The 20,490-nt window shown below is 42.8% G+C and overlaps 1 protein-coding gene across 12 annotated transcripts in view; it reads right to left on the minus strand.

The window, feature by feature from the left end:
* The window catches only part of Tmem108 (transmembrane protein 108), a 277,796-nt gene that overhangs the window by 189,464 nt on the left and 67,842 nt on the right, over nt 1-20,490 (minus strand). The window contains exon 1 of one of the 12 annotated variants that reach the window (XM_052718695.1): nt 11,607-11,687. The exons of 10 other annotated variants lie outside the window; for them this stretch is intronic. The gene's annotated coding sequence lies outside the window, so the exon portion shown is untranslated. Of the gene's footprint in view, nt 1-11,606; nt 11,688-20,490 lie in introns of those variants that run through there. One more of the 12 variants, XM_052718755.1, reaches the window with a different exon arrangement.

Raw genomic sequence — 20,490 nt, forward strand, 5'->3', positions numbered from 1 at the left:
TATTAGAAGCCATGGCCATGAGAAAATGTCATTGAGTTCTCAGCAGTTATCTCCAATAGGGGCATTTCTGCCTCTTGTAAAATCAGTCCACCATTTGTCCTGAGCACAGGGCAAAACTTCTGTTACCAACTAGATTTATTCTCTCTTCCACCAGAGATGGCCTTCTCTCCCAAAACACAAACACACACCCCATCCTATGCTCATTGTCCAGTAAACAGAGTCCCCAGGACCACACCTCTCAATCTTCTGTGCTTTACCTTCTAAGTACCATTGGAGATTTCAGATGTTCTCTTCATTATCCTTGCTTTGCCTCGGTCAGCTCCTCAGCCTTCCCCTAGTAACTACTGCCCCACACTCTCCATGTAGTCACACATTTCACCCCTAAATAATGCATCTAATCTTGTAACCCCTCCCGCTTGAAAGCTGTCCTCATTCTCTACTTGAGTTCAGTATTTAAGGTTCTTCACATCCTTCTAGCTAGCTCCATCTGGCACCAACTCATGCCTAAACCCCAGCCAGCCCACTAGGACTGATGAGTGTTTTGTGAATGCATTCACAGCGTCCCATCATCTCATGCTCTCTCTCTCTCTCTCTCTCTCTCTCTCTCTCTCTCTCTCTCTCTCTCTCTCATTGCCCCCTCTGCACCCCCTGCTTAGAAGTGATTTCAATGCTTCATCCTAACCTCTAATCTCATACTTGAGTTACACTATAACTGTGTATTTTACAGGAGCATATTTTATCTTTGTTTCATTGATAAGTACCGTAAGGTTTACTGTGAAAAAAAAATCTACTTAAGGAAATCTAAAATATATACTTTACCAAAAAAGGAAAATGATTCCAGATGGAAAATGACACTGAGAAGATAGTGTACAGATAGGTAGATGCAAGGAGACATTATTCAAAGATGAATAATTTGTGCAGGAAAAATAAGGACACTGGAGGGATGTAAGTTTTTGCATTACGGAGCACTGAAAGTAACAAGGCCATTAAACAACTAGAGATGTTTTAAAGTGTATGTGTGGGAGGGCTGGGGAGCAGGGCTCACTTTTTCATTACTGAAGCATCACTAACATGATCACCCCAGAACATCCCTGGTTAGATTTTCCTGCATAGTTTCCCCACAAATTCTAAGCAGATGAAACCATTAGAATGGTATGTGGGGCTGTATGCCAGACACTAGTACCAGGACGGGCCTGACTCTGATGTAGATACATTCCACCTAGGATAGTCCTAGGTAATATACACACTGTTGGTGACCCAAACTGCAGGGACCCAGATAGTTTTGCTGCCGTATAGGAAAACACTTCTGTTAGCAAGTCCTAAATAAACTGAGCTCTGTCCAAGCCTCAGATGTCTGCCTGTCTTCCCTCAGGTTAACAGCACACTGGAGCTATTCCCCATACACTGGGACCAGGTTATTTGAGAAATGATATGTGTTGAAATAGAAAGGGCAGCTTCTAAAGGATGGGCACAAAGCAAGTAACCTACCAAGTAGCTGGAAAAATTGGAATAAGTAGAAAAAAATTTACCAGTTCAAAAGACAGCAGGAACAGAAGGCAATATATATATATTACATTATAATAGAGGCTGTACATTATAGAGCATTATTTAAAGATTTTTAATGATGGCAAAGAGAGTTGGGATTATAACTCAGTGGTAGTATGCTTTCCTTACATGTGCGGAGACCTAGATTCAGTCCCCAGTACTGAAAAATAAAGGAAATAAATTAAGCTGAGCATGGTGATACAAGCCTGAAATTTCAGCACTTGAGAAGTAAAAACAGGAAGATTTGGAGTTCAAGGCCAGGCTCAGTTACATTGTGAGTTCAAGGCCAGCCTGGGCTATGTGAAAGTTTGTCCCAAAATAATGGTGATAGAATATATAAAATATATTAATTTTAGTAAATGAAAATAGGAGCAAATACCAAATGGAATTAAATAACTTAGAATAAACAAAAAAATGTAGCAAATTGTTGCAAGATACACCTAAAACATCGAAAAAGTCTAATTATGAACCCATAGGTACCCACTAAGATTCCCTCCAAATAGACAAGTCAAAAAGTGACAAGATAAAGGGAAAAAAATTCCACTCTACCCCTCACTTCCACAGTACCTTCAAGAGCCAACGTGTGGGTGGTTTTCCATTTTCAACAACCCTCAGATTCTCTGTGAATATCGACTGAGTGCCTTACAGTTCGAGTGAAGCCTGACAATGCTTGGAGTCAGTGTCTGAGTCTACAGGTCTAAGGACCCAGTCTCAACCAGCTGTTTCCACTACAAATGCCAACCACAATCTCCAGGATTCCCTGGCACCAGCTAAAACTAAGGGCTCCCACAACGTTCTCCTCCAATCGGATACCTTCCTAGAAATGCCTGCAGAGCTCAGGAAGGCACGTTAACCTAGCATTTGCTAGTTCACCACAAAGGCTACAATCAGGAAGCCTCAAATGGAAGTGATATGCAGAGTAAGGAAAGGGAGTGTGCTTGTGTAAAGTAGACTTTCCATGCCCACTGTGTGTACACCAACTATCTCAATTCATTCAATAAGATGGAAGCTCCCTGAACTCCATCTTTAGGGATTAATTTCATGTAGGCATCCCAAAGGCTTAACTGGTTATTAACTCAGTTTCCAGCCTCTCTCTCTTCCAGGGTATCAGAGTCAGGGCTGGAAGTTCCCAGCATCCCGTCACAGCTTAGTCCTCCTGGTGAATGGCTCTGATCTTGAAACTATCCAGAAACCCACCGAAGGCTGCTTCGTTTGATAAAAATACACTCTTATCACAAAAGAGATTCCAAGGAATTCGGGGGCTGTCTGGCAGACACACTAGTCATCCGCATCACTCAGGAAATGGGCAGCTTTTAAGAGATCTGTGTCAGTGGCCAAGGTCAAAGGCCAACAAAAGAAAAGAAGACGTTCCTGACACTCCCTAACCCAGAAAATTTAAAGCATTTTAGGGACTCTGTGCCAAGAGCAGGAGGCAGCAACCAGATATTTATTCATCATACCACACATAGACAAATCCAGGAGCAGGGGGAGTAATTCTAGTACAAATCTCCTGATATCAACTTCAGTAGGTAGGACACCAGGAAGGAAGGAAGGAAGGCTTAGATAGCTTCATTAATACTATACTGCATTTCGTTTTCTTTTTTAAGATCTTTAGTTATGTGCATGTAGGTGCACACATGCACAGGCCCACAGAGGATAGAAGGGATGTTGGATCCTTTAGAGCCAATGTCACAGGCCTTTGTGAGCCACCTGATGTGGATACTGGGATCTGAACTCTGGTTCTCTGATAGAGCAGTAAGTGCTCTTAACCACTGAGCCATCGCTCCAGCCTAATACTGTACTTTTAAGTACATAAGACATATATGAAATATTGCATGTAATAATTAGTGAGGTATAAAACAACTTTGAAGGTTGACAAAGCTATAAAGATGGCCTCAAGAAATTCAGAAGGCTGGTATATACACAGACTAGGTCCTTTACAATATAATCGAACACATTCTCTAAGGATAACCGGAATGGGGACAGAAAACATGGTGTGTACACAATAGAATCTATGGTGCCTTAAAACAGAAGGTAATCCTGTACTTGTGATAATGTGGATGAAACTGGAAAACAGAAAGTGAAATAAGCCAGGCAGGAAAACAAATACCACATGACCTCACATGTGAAACTGTAAAATCTAACTCGGAACATGCAGAAGCAGGAAGGTGAAATGGTGATTACAGGAGTTCTGAGTATACAGAATGGTATTAGGATGATGTAGGGATGTAAGGAAGGGTAGAGGGGTGTGTCTATGTAGAACTTCCCTTCCCTCTCTGGGGACAGCACTCTCCCAGCATATCAATGTGGTGAACATTGAGGGTCACCAGGGGCTTGGGTAAGGAGCATTAGGGAGATGTTGATAAAGGACATGGAAGACCAGTAAGACGGGGGATCAGTTCAAGAGATTCTTACAAAACATGATGCCTAGAGTTAACCGCCATGTGTATTCTTGAGTATCACTAAGATTAGATCCCAAGTGTTCCCACCATGAAAACAGGTATGTGAGGTAAGGGATATGTCAATTAGTTTGATTTATGTATACATATTTGAAAGCATCAGGTTGCACCCCAATAAGCATATACAATTTTGTCAATTATGACAAATAGTTGTTTTAAAAGAAAACCAGAAGTTCCCATTTTGAAACAACTCACAACAAAAGAAGAAATAAAAACAGAACTGACTGAAAATTGTATTTTCATATAAAAATAGACTTTCATAAAAAATGACCATATAAAAATGTAAGGAACAGAATGAAATTGGTACTTAGAAGGAAGCCTATAACCTTAGATGTCTATATTAGGAGAGTTCAAAATTAGTAAGGTAAGCATCCAGCCTAAAATGGTGGAGAGGGAAATAAAAACACAAAGGAAGATAGGAAAACAGAGGCAAACATTTAATAGGGATAAGCAAAGAGAAAGACACAAGGACCCCACAATCTTCAAGGCACAAACTGAGTCACACAAGGCTCCCACTAGGTTCCACTTGGTCAAGAGGTGAATGGGTCTCCTCCACCACACGCTTGTGCCACGACGCACTGTGCTATCACAGCCCCTAAGTGACAGCATCCATTGGTCATCAACTCAGCCTCCCCACCTGTGAGCCCGAGTCAGCCTTCCTTTTCCTGAACAGATTATCTGAGCATCAGTTACACTAACAAAAAGCTGCCCAGCACCGCACTTCACTTTGACAGCTCAGCCCTCACACCAGGTGTTTACTGCACTCACATTCCAACTATGACCTGTGCCATGAGGTCAGATGTGGAATTAAACAATGTTCAAAACTTCGATGTTGGAGGAAACAACTGATAAATAGAAAAAAAATTTCGATGTTAGACCACTTCAGGGTTTTTGACTAGAAATGTTAAATTTGTAACTAGTAAATTAAGCAAATGTAACTGTCTTGAAAACAACACACACACACACACATATATAGTGTGTTTATGTTCAGTATGAATCCCTTAGAAAGGCATGCCAAAGACACCATCAATAGCAGCAAAAATATAAAGAACCTTACTTTTTTTTTAAAACAATTCTACGATTTTTATGTGAAATATTTTGGGGTTTTGATTTGTTTACTCATTTTGAGGTTTCCTATTTGTCTCTTTCTGTTCTGGTGCCAGGGATTGAACCTCAGACCTCATATATTCTGCTATTGAGCTACAATTCTGAAAAGTTTAAATTGATTTGAAAAGTATGATATGAATCTCAATCTCTCTCTCTCTCTCTCTCTCTCTCTCTCTCTCAAATGAGGATCTTATCAAAGGGATGGAACACTGTAAAAGGTAAAAAGGAGATAATTTACACAAAAGTCATGGGGGTTTGACTTCTATGGGGGGGGCATTACAGGAAGTGATGGCTTACTACTAAACTTCTAGAATGTGTATTTAACACCCATGTTTTTAACTCAACAAACAGCGCTCATGAATTTTAAATCCTGTTCTGTATGGATGCCACGCTTTCATTTTAGTAAAGGCCTAGAACAAAATGCTGTGTCCCAATACACAAGATTCTCAGGTTTTCCACGTAGAGCCCGAAAGAAGATGCTGATTTGATAAACATTCAGAAACGTGGCTTGAATAATCATTCCATTTCCAGAGGAGGAGGTGGCAGGTGCAACGAAACACGGACGCGAGCTCTTGGGGAGCATGCAGCGTTCAGGCTGAGCAACTCTGTTCGGGTTTTTTTTTTTTTTTTAGTTTTAAATGGAAAGGTGGCTCCTGTGCAAAGCTGTTTATGTAACTGTCAGTTACCCATCCCCACCCCCTTTTACCCCCCTTCACATACAAGGTAGCTAATAGGAAAGCTGATCACAATCCAAAAACGTTAATCGGGAAGCAGCTCACAAAGGATGTAAAAGTTCGACATAAGCCTCAGCTCTTCACCTCATAAGCCTAATCTGCCGGTGCCTTACAAGCATTTGGTTACAACAGTAAACAGATTGCCAAAAATTTGCAGACGACTCACTTTTCTGAAAAGCGTAAATTATAGTGGAATAAATAAGATCTATTTGCATGCCAATATGTTCCCTTGAGTGGGAGAGAAAGGCCCAGAGTGGCATCTGGCCTCCTGTATACAGCCTGCAGCCTGCTTCCTCCCTGTGGCAGTCTGTATTTTCAAAAAACAGCTATGGCAAGGCTTGTCCAGAAACTCTGAGCTGCTCTATCAAGGTGTAGAACCTCCTTTCACTCCCTTGTACCTGAATGGGCTTTGTGATGGCCTCAGAGAACAGAGCACAGAGGAGTGATGCTGGATGATTTGGTTACACAAGATGATAATGGCTCTGCCTGGCTTTCTTCCTCCGGGGTCATGTGCTGAGCTGGTGCAGAAAGGAACTGGGTTACCCTGAAGCTGTTTCTCTAGAGATCACCAGGAAGCCCTGCTACTCCAGTCCTCTCCACCCAGGCTGCACACACAGAGTGGGTTAGCTTCATACCATGCCTGCCATTGGCTGCTCATCCAACTTGGAGGATCACAGGAGAGCAGAGGTGAGCTGCTCCCACGGAGCCCTGGCCAGACTGCAAGATTCATGTGCCCCACAACCCTGACCACTGCTTTGCGACTCTAAGTGTTGGAGTGCTGTGTAACAGACCACTAGACACTGATAACAGAGAGTTGCCATGACTGGGGGGAAGGACACTGAATGCATAGATATGCTCTCAACAGCCCCAAAGACGAGGAACTTAGAACCACTAAATAGTCAAATTACCTAAACCCAGACAAGGGCTCTGTATTTTAACCCCAAAGAAGCAAAAGTCAAATTCAATTTAGGACTCAACTGCCTTTTGCCACTAACAACATCCATTAGTAAACATGTGAATGAATCTATTATTTGCAAAACCAGCCTCTCCAATTCTTTTGTTTTTAATTGTTTCCAAGAACTGCTGAGATCGTCAGCCCAGGCTGACAACCTTGGCTTCTCAGTGAGATGTACTCAGTTATGCATCTACTTTTTTTGTTTTCCATCTACACTGGCAGCTACAGTTGGAGATCAGGAGTCCTCAGATTCAACGGAATCCAACACAGCCACCGGGCTCTACATTGCCATCTGCTATTGCGTGCTAGTGGGAAGCAACCAGATTACAGTCAAATAGAAATCCTGGCCCATTTCCTCACTGTGTGACCCTAGGCAAAGCGCTGAGTACTTTGATTCATCTCTAAAATGGAAATAATGGCTATTTATCTTACAGGGTGGTTAGAGAAATAAATGGGCCACTGTTTATCAAATATCTACCAGGCTTGGTATATAATAGGCAATCACCATGTTTCCTTTCCTTGGAATCCTAGCCAAGTTTTTAACTAGAAGAAGCATGAAGACCCTAGGTTTATCTCAGATAAAAGAAGCCATGACAGGAAAACCACACTCCCTCCTCCTGTGTGAGTGATGCTCCAGCATCTGAAGGACAGCTCCAGCCTACACTGGAAACTTCCACAAGAGTAGCTATGGGACCCCCTTGCTCTGTTTACTGTAACTGAACCAATTTAATGTGGCAGCACAGTAATAGTTCCCTTCTCTGCTATCATGGAACTCGTTCATCTTTCTAATTTTTATTCTTTGGAAATTTCAGACATGTATACAGTGTACTTCATCAAACCTACCCCTCATCATCCCCCCAAATCACTTCTGGAATTCCTGTTATATCCTTGTCCCAACTTTATGTCCTTATTTATTGATTAACCCATTAAGTCCAATTAGAGTTGTCTTTATGCTCATGGGTGTAGGGTCATCCATGGGGGCCATGGGGGAATCTGGGAACCTGGTTCAAACTCAGTACCAGGGACTACACTCCTAAAGGAAAGTGACCCTCCCTCTTGCACCTGCCAGCAATACCAAAACCTCCTCAGCTAGGGGTAGGGCCTCTGGAGCCCCTCTCCATTCCAGCCGTAGGTAACCACAGCTGTTGAGTTCATACATGCAACAACCATGTCATGTTCAGGAATGGCATTTCAAAGCACTCCTCATTGTCTGGCTCTTATATTCCTTCTTGAGACAGGTTCTCAGTCTGTAGTTCTGGCTGACTTGGAACTCATGGTGACCCTTCTGCCTCAGCCTCTCATGTGCTAGGACTATATGTATGAACCCCTAAACTGGTGTTGCTATCATGGATCTTAAAAGTCAGTAGAGAACTGACTTGTTTTCTTTTGGAGGTTACTGGATGCCTTTATGCTGTAGAAATAACAGAGCTGAATTACTGACTACTTAAGGAAGGGAAAGTCTCAGAAAACCTATAGGTTTTAAAGATTTGACCTCACAGTACAAACAGACAAAAGGAAAGCTGTATGGACAGAACAGAGAATCAGTGAACCATCTGAATGCTGTTCTCCTGTCCAAACTCAGTCCGGGCTTTGCAGGCCTTCATTTGATGTGAGCAAAAGACCTCAGGGCCACCAGCCCAAAGCTCTTATTTAACCAGTGAGAAATGAGGGAGGCCTGGAGCAATTCTCCAGCTTTCCTGCTGTCACGCCTGCCTCTTGTGGTGGGTGGACTTGGGACTGGCTTCTAAGGTTTTTAGGCTATCTCTGGTACACATCCCACTAGCCTCAGCCTTCTGATGGTAATGAGAACTAGGTGCAACATGCATTCCTATTCTCATTAACTTAAAAGGGCTCAAGGGGTCCCAGACTTATCTCCTACTTTCGAAGCTAGCTTCCTTGCCAAGAGAGGACTGGTTGTTTTCTTGGACAAGAGCCTACCCCTAAGCCAAGGCCTTTGCTCTTTAGACCTGAAGAAGTTCTGTCATTGATTTTCACTTGAAACATTCTAAGACCCAGACGATGAATTTTATTAACACTCTGATGGATGCTGTCCTTGGCAAGTGGCCATTCCCCAACAGGAAACGACAGGCTTCTGTGTTCTATAGCCCACTGATGAACGGGGCCACGATTATATTCTATGACCAATGGGTGAGAGCCAAGCAAAATCCATGTCAAAATTCTGTCAAGGCTGTGAGCTAAGTCAGCACTTACCCACCCACCAGAAGTAAGCACTTTGTAATTCCTCCTGTCTAAGGACCAACAATGCTCTTTAAGCTTCAGACTGCTTGATCATAGACTGGCTATGTTGAATAACCCTGACCTATCTAAAGCAAGGTCTGAGTTAGGCACCATACAAATCCAAGGCAAGGGATAAAGGAAGCAAACATTCTTATTTAAGTCTATCTTATTTAAATCCACCTAAACCAACACACTGACTGTGATCGACATGACTTGAATTGGTACCGCACCAGGATTTGAACAGTTGACTACTGAACTCAGGGAAGAGAGAAATGACTGCCAGATGTGGGAACTGAAACAATGAGTATGATAAAGGGGCTGTCCATCCAGGACGCACACTGAGGTAATGGAAAGGCGGCATCTGGAGCCAAGGACAGGGGAGGCAACCCATGGCTGGCATGCTGTTATCTGTAGTGAAGACAATGAGGTGGATTTGGGAACAAGGCTGGAGAGAGTCAGGGCCACCAGGCAGATAGCTCTGACAGGTCTGCTCTAGCACAGCTTGATGGGAATTTCCTCTTAAGAGTGTAAACTTTACAGACCCACACTTAGGAAGCAGGATTCTCCCTCTCAAACATACCCGACATGGGTCTCCCAGGCCGAGCCATGGGAGTGAGGATGAGTGGAGGGCACTCCTCTCGACTGACTTACCTGCTCCTTAGTTAGATGATGGAGATCAGCTTCATGTTAAATGTCATGAAATTGAGTCCTACTTAAAGCTAAATTTAAGTTTAGAAATGGAGTCTTTGGGGCTTGTATTTGAGGTTCTTATTACGTTTTTATTTGACAGCACTGCTCTAGATTTTCATCTTTCTAGATTTTCACTGTTCTAGATTTTTCACTGTTCTAGATTTCCACTGCTCTAGATTTTCACTGTTCTAGATTTTCGTCATTCTAGATTTCTGTTGCTCTAGATTTTCATTGCTCTAGATTTTAGGGGATGTTGATAGGAAAACCATTCTTCAAGAGATTACAATTGGTGTGCGTTTTGGCATCTCTGTCAGAATCATACAAGTCTAGTCATCTGAAGAGCTCAGGGACAGTCTTTCTTATTGGATGACACTCAATCAGTAAAGAAAAGTTGGGCAGTCAGTCTACAAACATGCATCCAATTTGTAGATTGGGATCAACCTGTCAGCTCTTAGTAATTCTAAAGTGGCAAAGACATTGTTGGTCCAGACCAGAGAAATTGCCTCTATCCCCAAACAACAGTGACTTCTGACCCCTTAAGAATGTATGCAACACTAGAATGTAAATATGACAATAAATATATTCTTCAGTTTTCTTATACATGACCCATTCTTCCAATCAAAACCAACCAACCAATCAACCAAAAACACATTAAAGGCTGGGCCTTGTCCCACAGGCCTATTATCAACTGGAAAGGTTAAGGCAGGGGGATATGGGGACAGCCTGGTCTATAAAGTAAGCTCAAGGCCAACCTATACAACTTAGTGAGACCATGTCTCAAAATAAACAAATATATTTTTTAAATGTCTGGGAATATAGCTTTGTGGTAGAGTATTTGCCTAGACATATAAGGTCCTATGTTCTATTCCCAGTGCTTCAAAAACACATACAGAAAGAAACAGCGATGAATCATACCTATCTCTTCATATTTTAAAGATACCACTTCAAGTGCCCTCTGAACATCTGAAAATGAATCAAATACGTGACAAACAATAGCACATTCATACATACTTCCTATGTACAAGTAAAACTTCATGATAAAAAGAAAACTCCACTGAAGACTGTGAACTGAAATGCTGGAAGTCTTTGCACAATCAACAGACAGTGAAGTCACCAGTCTCCACTGTCTGCAGCCTGGAGCTTCTGCGCCTCCCCCACGAGCTGTATCTATCTAAGTGAAAAGAGCATCCAAGCTGCCACCATTCCAGTTGGGCAAGAGAAAGCTATTACCTCCCACCTCAGAGCTGGAAACCGATTCATCCCAGAGATGCCAACAAGCACATTCAACATCTGCTAACGGCCACTTATTTCTGCACAAACCCAAAAGCTGTCCTCCCCCAGGCTGCCACCCAGTGACAGGGTGCCTGATACTAAAAGCCCCACCAGAGGGTCGTTCAAGGCTTCCTACCAGGAGCACAGTTTGGCCAATTGTGCTTTTTCTTCTCTATGAATTTGAATTGGATAAATACAGGGTATTTCATTAATAACAAATCTTTAATTACCACCTTTACTTCATGAACTAAAATGAAGACATAAGCTGGCATAATATTTACATAAATACCAAATACCTACCTTCAGACTAAGTAGTCTTTCTCAGTGACTTGCATTATTTTAAGTTCCTATCTATTTTAAACCTGGGTTTTTTTTCCAGTGTCTAATTAGAATTCTCCCTGACTTAAGACCAGATTGTAAATTCTCCTACAAGCATCAGGTCTTCAGCGTAGCCGCAGTGATCATGCTTCTCCCGTTTTTGAATACATGGAGCATATGGGGCCTCGCCTGCCCAGGTCTTGCAGGTCATCAGAGGATGCTCTGTCTGTCCTTACCCTCTGCCCAGCCTCACCCCTTTGGCTTTTGCTCCTTCCTCCCAGGGCTTACCTTGGCTCCACCACCCACCGTGAATGAGTTTCTATTCCCAAGCAGAAAGAGCCATGGATGCTGCCGGCTTACTCTCCTCACTCGGTGGCCTTGTTCCAATCATGGAAACATTCCTATGGCAACCAACAAGCACCCCCATCTCACTCCCCTTCCATGAAAGTTTCCCTATTTGCAAAGCAGGCATTTGGCAAGGACACCGAATTACTTTAGCTTGCCTAGCAACTACTAGCCTGCTCCAGCCTTTTCAATGGGGATTGGCTTTCCCCTCCTCTTACCTTTTAACACACTCTCAGGCATTTCTTGGCGCCTGTGAAAAGGGGAGCTATCAGTTAGGCCTCACTGGGCACTGGCCTGGAGAGCACACTGGTTTTGGGCAACCTTGAACTTTGCTCTTGTCCCACAGTAAAAAGATATCCATAGGCTCAGGGCAACGTATTGATTGATCATGGACAACTCTAAGCTGATCACTTGGGTAGCTCAATTTTTAAAGAACTCAAGCTCTTCCTCATCCTTAGCTAAATAGAGTCAAAAATATCTAAAGCTGCACCCATTCAGAAAACCAGGTGTGGAGCTAGGGAAATGGTTCAGTTGGCAAAGTGTTCATCTGGCAACCACAAGGAGTTTGATCCTTAGGAGCCACATTAAAAAGCCAGTCTTGGTAGCACACACCCAGCAATGGGGAGGTAGAGGCAGGAGGATCCCTGGGGCTTGCTGACCACCCAAGCTAGCCAAATCCAAGAGCTCCAGATTTAAAAGAGGGAGAGAGGGAGAGGGGAAAGGGGAGGGGGAGGGGGAGAGGGAGAGGGAGAGTGAGAGAGAGGAGAGACAGACAGACAGACAGACACACAGATAGAGAGACTCTGTCTAAAAAAAAAATCAAGGTAGAGAGCAACTGAGGAAGACACTTTAGGTTGACCCCTGGCCTCTAGGCACATCCTTATACTCACAAATATCCCAGGATTTATTCACCCATTATGTGTATATTTAGGACCCTTCTATTTTATTTAACAGCAAGCATGTAGGTATTTCAACTTACAGGTTATACCTTATTCTCTTTGTTTATTTTGGTAACAGGAACAAACAGCCTCAAATGACTAATGCTGCTGTATTCATTTTTTTTTTCTTGCAGTAAATTCTAAAGATTCAACACACCTATAACCTAATTTGGGTGCCCTGGGTGAAATATCTTCCCCGACAATCTCTGCAGGATGAGAAGCTTAAACCAATGAATTAGCTCTTGGGGACACTCTGCCTAAACAATGCCACACCTGCCTGATGGCCTTTTAGGAAAGATGCCAATAGTGAGTGACTGTGAGTGCTTGCTTCTAACTGCAACACCAGGACCTAACTGCAAGCTAGGTCCAGGAGAAAGACGGAAACTACTAGAAAAGCATCTCTCCTGCAGCCAACTGCTCTCCACAAGGAAATCAAGGCAAGTGCTGCAGAGGGGAGAGTTGTCAAGTTAGGAAAGGAAGAAGGAGAACCCAGAGTGGGCAGACACCATCAATGTGGGCAGGGGAGGACACCATCAATGTAGGCATGGGTTGACAACATCAATGTGGGCAGGGGTGGACACCATCATCATGGGCAGGGATGGATGCTGTCCATGTGTGCATGGGTAGACATCATCAATTTGGGCATGGGTAGACACCATCAATTTGGGCAGGGGTAGACACCATCAATGTGGGCATAGGTAGACACCATCAGTGTGGGCATGGGTGGACACCATCCATGTGTGCATGGGTAGACACCATCAATGTGGGCATGGGTAGACACCATCAATGTGGGCATGGGTAGACACCATCAATGTGGGCATGGGTAGATACCGTCCATGTGGGCAGAGGCTGACACCATCAATGTAGGCAGAGGTGGACACTGTCCATGTGTGCATAGGTAATCACTGCCCATGCTTTATGAGATAGTGTCTTCCTGCCAGCAAAGAACAAAAGATCCGTATTTTCTACCACTGACAGTTTTGAATTTCTTCTAGAAAATTTTACTCTCATGGCTTTTTAAAGGACAAGGACAACATTTGGCCACCATTTCCTAGTCCAATAATGAGACACAGAACATGTTCAGTGAACAGTTACTGGAACAAATTTTAGACATGGCAGCTACTGGAGATGTGTACTGAAATTCAATTCCATCTTCACCATCAGATTCACAAACTCAAATTGCTGTCATACTCATGGCTAACAAAGATACAGAGAAAAGGACATTCCCATACACCATTAGTGGGAGTATAAGTTAGTATAATCATTTTGGAGGACAATTTGGCAGAATTAGAGATCACTAAAGATATGCATCTATCTTATCAGTGAGTCTCTTACAGTATCTGATAGATACACCTACAAAAACAAAAGGATATTTCTAGGGAAGTTTAGTGGAGGATTGGAACAGAATAAAACCAGAAAAAATCTAAATGTCATTAAACTATAGCATGTGAACACAATGGAGTACTATACAGTCATTCAAAATGAGGTGAGTCTGCATACTGATAAGGGCAGACTCCCAACATCTATGGCTGAGAATGTATACTGCACAACAGAATCCATGTATTTACATAAGTACAGATGTGTTAAGGTTTATATTCACATGTGCATCTACATTAATAGAATGTAGTTTAAAAGAGTAAAGGCTGCAGGTTACACCTGCAGATTAGGCATCTTCTGTAAGTGGTACAGGGTAGCTAATACCATGGAGGAAAGGACCAAACTGGAAGCAGCAGCCTATGTAGACTGTCCTCAGAGCTTATACTATCAATGTGTTGGGCATTTTAAGTATTTGAGACTTTTATTAGAAATGAAAAATTGGATCAGGGATACACAAATTAAAAGTTGTATAAACAGCAACACACTGTAACACATAGCAAATAAGCTAAAATTAGTGCCTCTTCCTAATGGGCTAATCCTTTGTTCTGCTAAAGAAGAAACACAGGCCCCAGAAATACCATATGCATCTAAATAAAAAGGAAGCAGTAAATGGGATTCAAGAATTTTAAATGATGTTTAACCAAAACAAAACTATCACCACCACCAAAACCTGCTGTTGATATCGCTCTATGTAAATAAACACTGACTGGCCAATAGCCAGACAGGAAGTATAGGCAGGACTAACAGAGAGGAGAATTGAGGAAGGAGAAAGGATAGGGGAGACTGCCTGGAGCCGCCGCCAGGACAAGGAAGATGTAAAGTACCGGTAAGTCACAAGCCACGTGGCAAAGTAAAGATTAATAGAAATGGGCTAAATATAAGTAAGAGCTAGACAATGATAGGCCTGAGCTAATGGCCAAGCAGTTTAAATAATGTAAGCATCTGTGTGTTTATTTTATAAGTGTGCTCCAGGACTGGCGGGACTTGGTGGGACCCGGAGAGAAAAGCTCTCCAGCTACAAAAACCTTAACACTGAAAGTTTGTCTCCAGGGAGGGGGAGGGTTTACTTCATGCAGAGAGACAGCCAAAAAGGAATTTCCCCTTAATGATTGTCAACTCAATAACAAGAAAATAGAAACCATGGCATAACATTATTTTTTGCAACTTCTAAAGGTTAGAGAGAACACTCCATTAAAAAAAAAATTAAACTGCTATGGCTCATTTCCATATCATTCTCAACTTCCCAAACATTCCTCCCATTTTTTCTTATAATTGGTATTCACAAAACTCCCAGAAAGCTCTTGACATTGCCACCTTAACTGTCCACTGTTCTAAGTCCAGGGGCCCCCAGCAAGCCAGGTGTAACGACTGCTGTGGTGGGCTTTCAGTAATGGCAAGTGAAGTCACCTGTCCAAAGAAGTGCTCTCTCCGTTTTTATCACATGTCAAACAAGGTGCTTCCACGAGCATCTCCACAGACCCTGAGCATACACTACAGAGGATGAAAGAATGAATCAAGACGACAGATGAATTTGGAGGAGTTGACTCTTCGGTCACACACTAAGCTTGTCCTCCAAAGTTGCTAAGGACAGATTATAGACGTTAACAAAGATGACGAGAATAAACTGGGTATTTGTTGTGGTTTGAATCTGAAGCCCCTTCTACAAGCTCCTATTATGCACACGTAGCTGCTGGTATTTTCTTGGGAGGCTGTAGCAGTGAGCAGCCCTGGTGTGAGGAGGTCACTCAGAATGGACCTTGGAAAGGTATATTCCCAGCCCTTGGTTTCTGCCTCTCTTTCTCTGCCTCCTGGTTCACCATGATGTAAATAACCTCTGCCATGTATGGTCACTGCCATGATCTAAGCTGCTCCACCATGCTTCCGCGCATGGCAGACTGAGCCTTGGAAAATCACAGGCCCAAATAAAGCTTTCTGCCCTCAAGTTGCTTCTGCTGGGTATTTTGTCACAGTGACATGAAAGTAACTAGTACAGCATTTGTGGTTATTTCCATGGAGTTAGCTATCAAATATGATACACTGTAACACCCCTCAATAACTGCTCAATGTCACTAAGAATTCAAATCTCCCCTCAGACTGAGGTCCAAGTTTGTAACACAGATCTATCGGTCAGATGAAGAGGAAGGTGGCAGCATGCTTCTGGACAGAGTCCTGGGCCAGGATTTAGAGCCTCTGGACTCAAAAGCTGTGAACAGTTGGGTACAGATATATTCGGTCAAATGCAGCCAGGCAGGTATAGTCTGAAAGTTACAGGATACCAAAAAGACTTACTAAAAAGATAAGCAACTGTTTTTCTTTTCGAAATAATGCTGAATAAACATATCTGTGTGACTCTCTTTCCTTATCTATAAAATGGGACAAGCACTCACTTCATGGATACGGGATGATGAAGAGAGAGCAAAGATAAAAATGTCTTCAGGACAGATCTGGCATATTGTGAGCTAATAGTCAAAAAACACTAGCCATTTCCTTAGTCCAAAGCTACTGTTTTTATCTAGGGGTGTGGAGCCCAAGTACTGGAGAGACTCCAGATGTGACGGAGTTCACAACTGTCTTTTGTAACATCACAAATAACCACAGCAGGATGGCTGGGGCAGGACTTTGAACACACAGATGGACATCTGAGTACAAGGGGCAGAAGGCTGACTCTGTCTCTCTTAAAGGTTGAGTGTCTTACACCCTAAAAGAAAGATGTACCAGGGCAGGGTCTTCCTATCTTCTCTGTGGCTGGCTGGTGTATGGTCAGTGTTCCCGCCTCAGATTATCAGAAACTGGGTGAATGAATGACGGGTGTAAGGAACACAGGCAATGCTTTCAACACAAACCCCTTGCAGTTTTTATCACAACAGAGACTGCTTGATATTCAAGCAGTCCTCAGGTAACACAATAGGAATCCAAAAAGATATATGGGCACAGAACCTTTGACACACTAATTCATTCACTCAGTACTCACTTGTGCAGAAGTTGTTTAGGAATAATAAAGGTTATTTTCTGCCATTAAAGAAATCCAACCAAGTTCTTTTTTATGTGGGGGGGTGCAGTTGGCCTCTGTTTCCCACTCAAGTCTAGATAACTAATTTATATAAATTATATATTAAATTATATATAATAACTAATTTTATTTCTCCTAGTTGGGTTTCTTACAGGCAATCATGCTGTTCATCCAAATGTCTGAGTGCCAGTATGTGTTTATCCTAAAAAAAAAAAAAAGATGGAGAAAAATGGAAAATCTCGCTCAAAAGTATATAATTGTATCCAACAGTACCTAAGGGATGTAGGGGAATGTAATTAATGACGATATTTTTTAGCAAGTTCACAAGGATGAAAGATGTGTGTGACAATACTGAATTATAGTGAGTCAAAGAAATGGAGTTTTATTAGAGTAATTCAAATGAAATGCTAGTAAAATATTATCAAGTAGCATCCCTCTCCAAGGACTACCTTGATGGCAGGAATCCCTCATAATCAGTACATGGTCAGGATGCAGACAGGAGGAAGGCTTTTAAAAGCACATCTCCTTCTCAAGCAGGTTAATGTGTTTGTTAGCAAACCTATTTACACTGGGAAATCGCTCTGTGGGTTCCCCCCTCCTTCTTTGTAGACAAAATAAAGTCAAGCAGATTTACCCTAGAGGAAGCATTCAGGATCGTGAATGAGTAAAGTCTAAATGAACTGTGTTTCTAGAGAGCTGGCTCTGTCAGATGGTTGTAGCCAACTGCATCTGGATGTTTGGGGAAATGAGTGTTTATCCTCCACGTTATCATAAGAGCTTCTGTCTCTGCATACAAAGCAGGAGAGGGCTGCTGAATGAAGGCTTATCCTAGGCTGAATGGGTCCCCGAGTGAGTGGGTGGAAGGGAGTGCCTGCCCCCTTTTCTCTCTCTTCTTCCCTCTCTTCTCTGATGATCTCTGAGAACCTTTCAAACTGGAGAGCCCCAGAGAGATGACATCTGATGCCCCCTGATGCCGCCCTCCTCCAGACACACCCGAAAAACAGCCTTTACCAGCCTGTGTCCCACATCATACCTACATTTCCAAAGCCCTGAAGAGTCTGCAAAGAATACCAACAAATGTCATCTGGATTTAGCACCACCTGTGAGATAGAGCCGGCCAGTGTCTTTGCACTAAAATAGGAGAAGCAGTGGGGGGAGGGGAGGGGGGAGGCGGGAGGGGGATGGCAAGATGGCTCAGTCGCTGAGATGGAGTCAGAAGTAGGTAGGCTTGGAAGAACAAAGGGAAGCAGCAGTGAAATATTTTGCAGGGACAGAACTTAATACTAATGCATAATTACATTAACTTCAAAACATGGAATTCTTTCTAATTCTTCTCCTCGGAGAGAAGTTTCCATTTAAGGATATATCAAGCCATGTTACAGTACTCTACAACCATTAAGTCCTGAATTAACATGGAGGAAAGCAACATTTCCCTCAGAGACATAGAAAAAAACAAAACAAAAAAACTTCACAAACCCTGATAAACTGCAGTATTACTTTAGATTGTGGAAAAATCTCAAGACTGGGAAGCATGAAGGTGGTTTTGATATCAGCATCTTCAGATTGTGTTAGCTGGGTGTGGGAAACCACCCACACCTGAGCACTTAACAGGTAGTCAGAAGCCTCTTGATGATCATGTGGCTCCCTGCCCCCAGAAAGCCTTTGTTGTTACTGTGGAAACAAGGTCTCCTGTGCCCCACACTGGCTTCAGACCGGCTTTGAATCCCTGGTCCTCCTGCCTCTGTCTCCTGAGTGCTGGGATAACAGGCATGAACAACCAAGCCTGGCTATCAGAGGGAGGAACTCTGGTGGGTTGAAAGAAAATGGCCCCCAAAGGGAGTGGCACTCTCAGGAGGTGTGGTCTTGTTGGAGTAGGTGTGGTCTTGATAGAGGAAGTGTGTCACTGTGGAGGTGGGCTTTGAGGTCTCTTCTATGCTCAAGCCACACCCAGTGGGGCAGACCACTTCCTGTTGCCTGCCAGTCAAGATGTAGGATTCTCAGCTCCTTCTCCAGCACCACATCTGCCTGCATGCTGCCATGTCACACCATGATGATAATGGAGTAAATCTCTGAAAATGTAAGCCATTCCCATTTAAATGTGGCAATAGAAACCCTAAATAAGACAGGCTTTTAATAATAAACCCCAAGAAAGGAGGTTTTTCATTTCTTTATGTGTATTTGAGTATACGTTTTGTATATGTGTACTTGTGTGGGTGTGAACATGTGTGGCATGTACAGGTTATGCAGGCCAGAGGTAACTATGGGTATTTTTCTTAATTGATCTCCATCTTATTTTTTGAGACAGAATCTCTCACTGAATCTGGAGCATGTAAGTAAGTCTGGCTAGGCTGGCTGGGATGCTCAAGGGATCTGCTTGACTACCCTCCCACCCCCCACTCCAGCACTGGGGTTACAGACATATGTAACTTGTACTTGTACTCAACTTTTTTTTTTTCTTAAATGGGTGCTGAGGATCTGAACTCAGGTCCTTGTGCCTGTATATCAAGTACTTTACTGACTGAGCCATTTCCTCAGCCTCAAATTGGTATTTTAAAATAGTTCCTCCCAACCATGGGATTTTGTGTATTTGAGAGCAGCAAACCTCATATGCATGGGGATTACACCAAAGAGCTGGAACTATTGAAGAAACAATTAGCCAGTGGTGAAGACATCAGAGACATTTTGAGACCATGTCTTCTGTTATGTCCGATTTTTTTTCCTCCCAAATCTAGTGCATTCAACACAATGCCACAAATCTTTGTGTGGCCTCTGTTAGGCGTAAAGCATTAATGTCTCCTGACTTGTGATTATTTTGTACTTTGAGTAAAATATAATAATTGAACCACTACCAAACAAAGAGAGACAAAAACATACAAACAGACACAGATATACTACCCTCATCCCTAACCCTTAACAGATATATTCCAAGTCCACCTGTTGAGGAGAAAGTCATTGTGAAGGACCCGCAATGTTGGCAGTGATCACCATGGAAACAGCAGCCGGTGGTACTGGATCGTGCTTAGCTCTTGGTAGAAGGATGTGAAATCTGAGTCTCCCTTAGGAGATTTTGTTGGTTGGTGCAAGGAGCCTAGACTGATTAGAGGTCTAGACTGATCAGGCATTTATGGAATGCACGAGAGAGGAACACACACTCCTTTTTAAGGACTGGTCACAGCTCAGACACATAACAGAGAAGAAAGGTTCTGAATTACGCCTGACTGACCTGTTCTTGAGCAAACAGTTATCAGACACTGTTCCGCTAGAGCCCATCAAAAGCCATTAGATAACCACAAGGAATGGTGCCCTGGCACATCAGACCAAGTTTCAGTATCACTGTCCAACTTGGGATCAACATTCACTCGATGCTACACAGATGCCTACCATCTGTGACATGGTCTGAAAATTTTTGTGTGGCTTGTCTTGTATGTGTGTGGTTGGTTTGTTTGTTGTTGTTGTTGGTTTTGTTTTTGTTTTTGAGGCAGGGTTTTTCTGTGTAACAGTC

This window comes from Peromyscus californicus, unplaced genomic scaffold, assembly GCF_007827085.1.
Source record: "Peromyscus californicus insignis strain IS unplaced genomic scaffold, ASM782708v3 Scaffold_11__1_contigs__length_118956290, whole genome shotgun sequence".
Taxonomy (NCBI): Eukaryota; Metazoa; Chordata; class Mammalia; order Rodentia; family Cricetidae; genus Peromyscus; species Peromyscus californicus.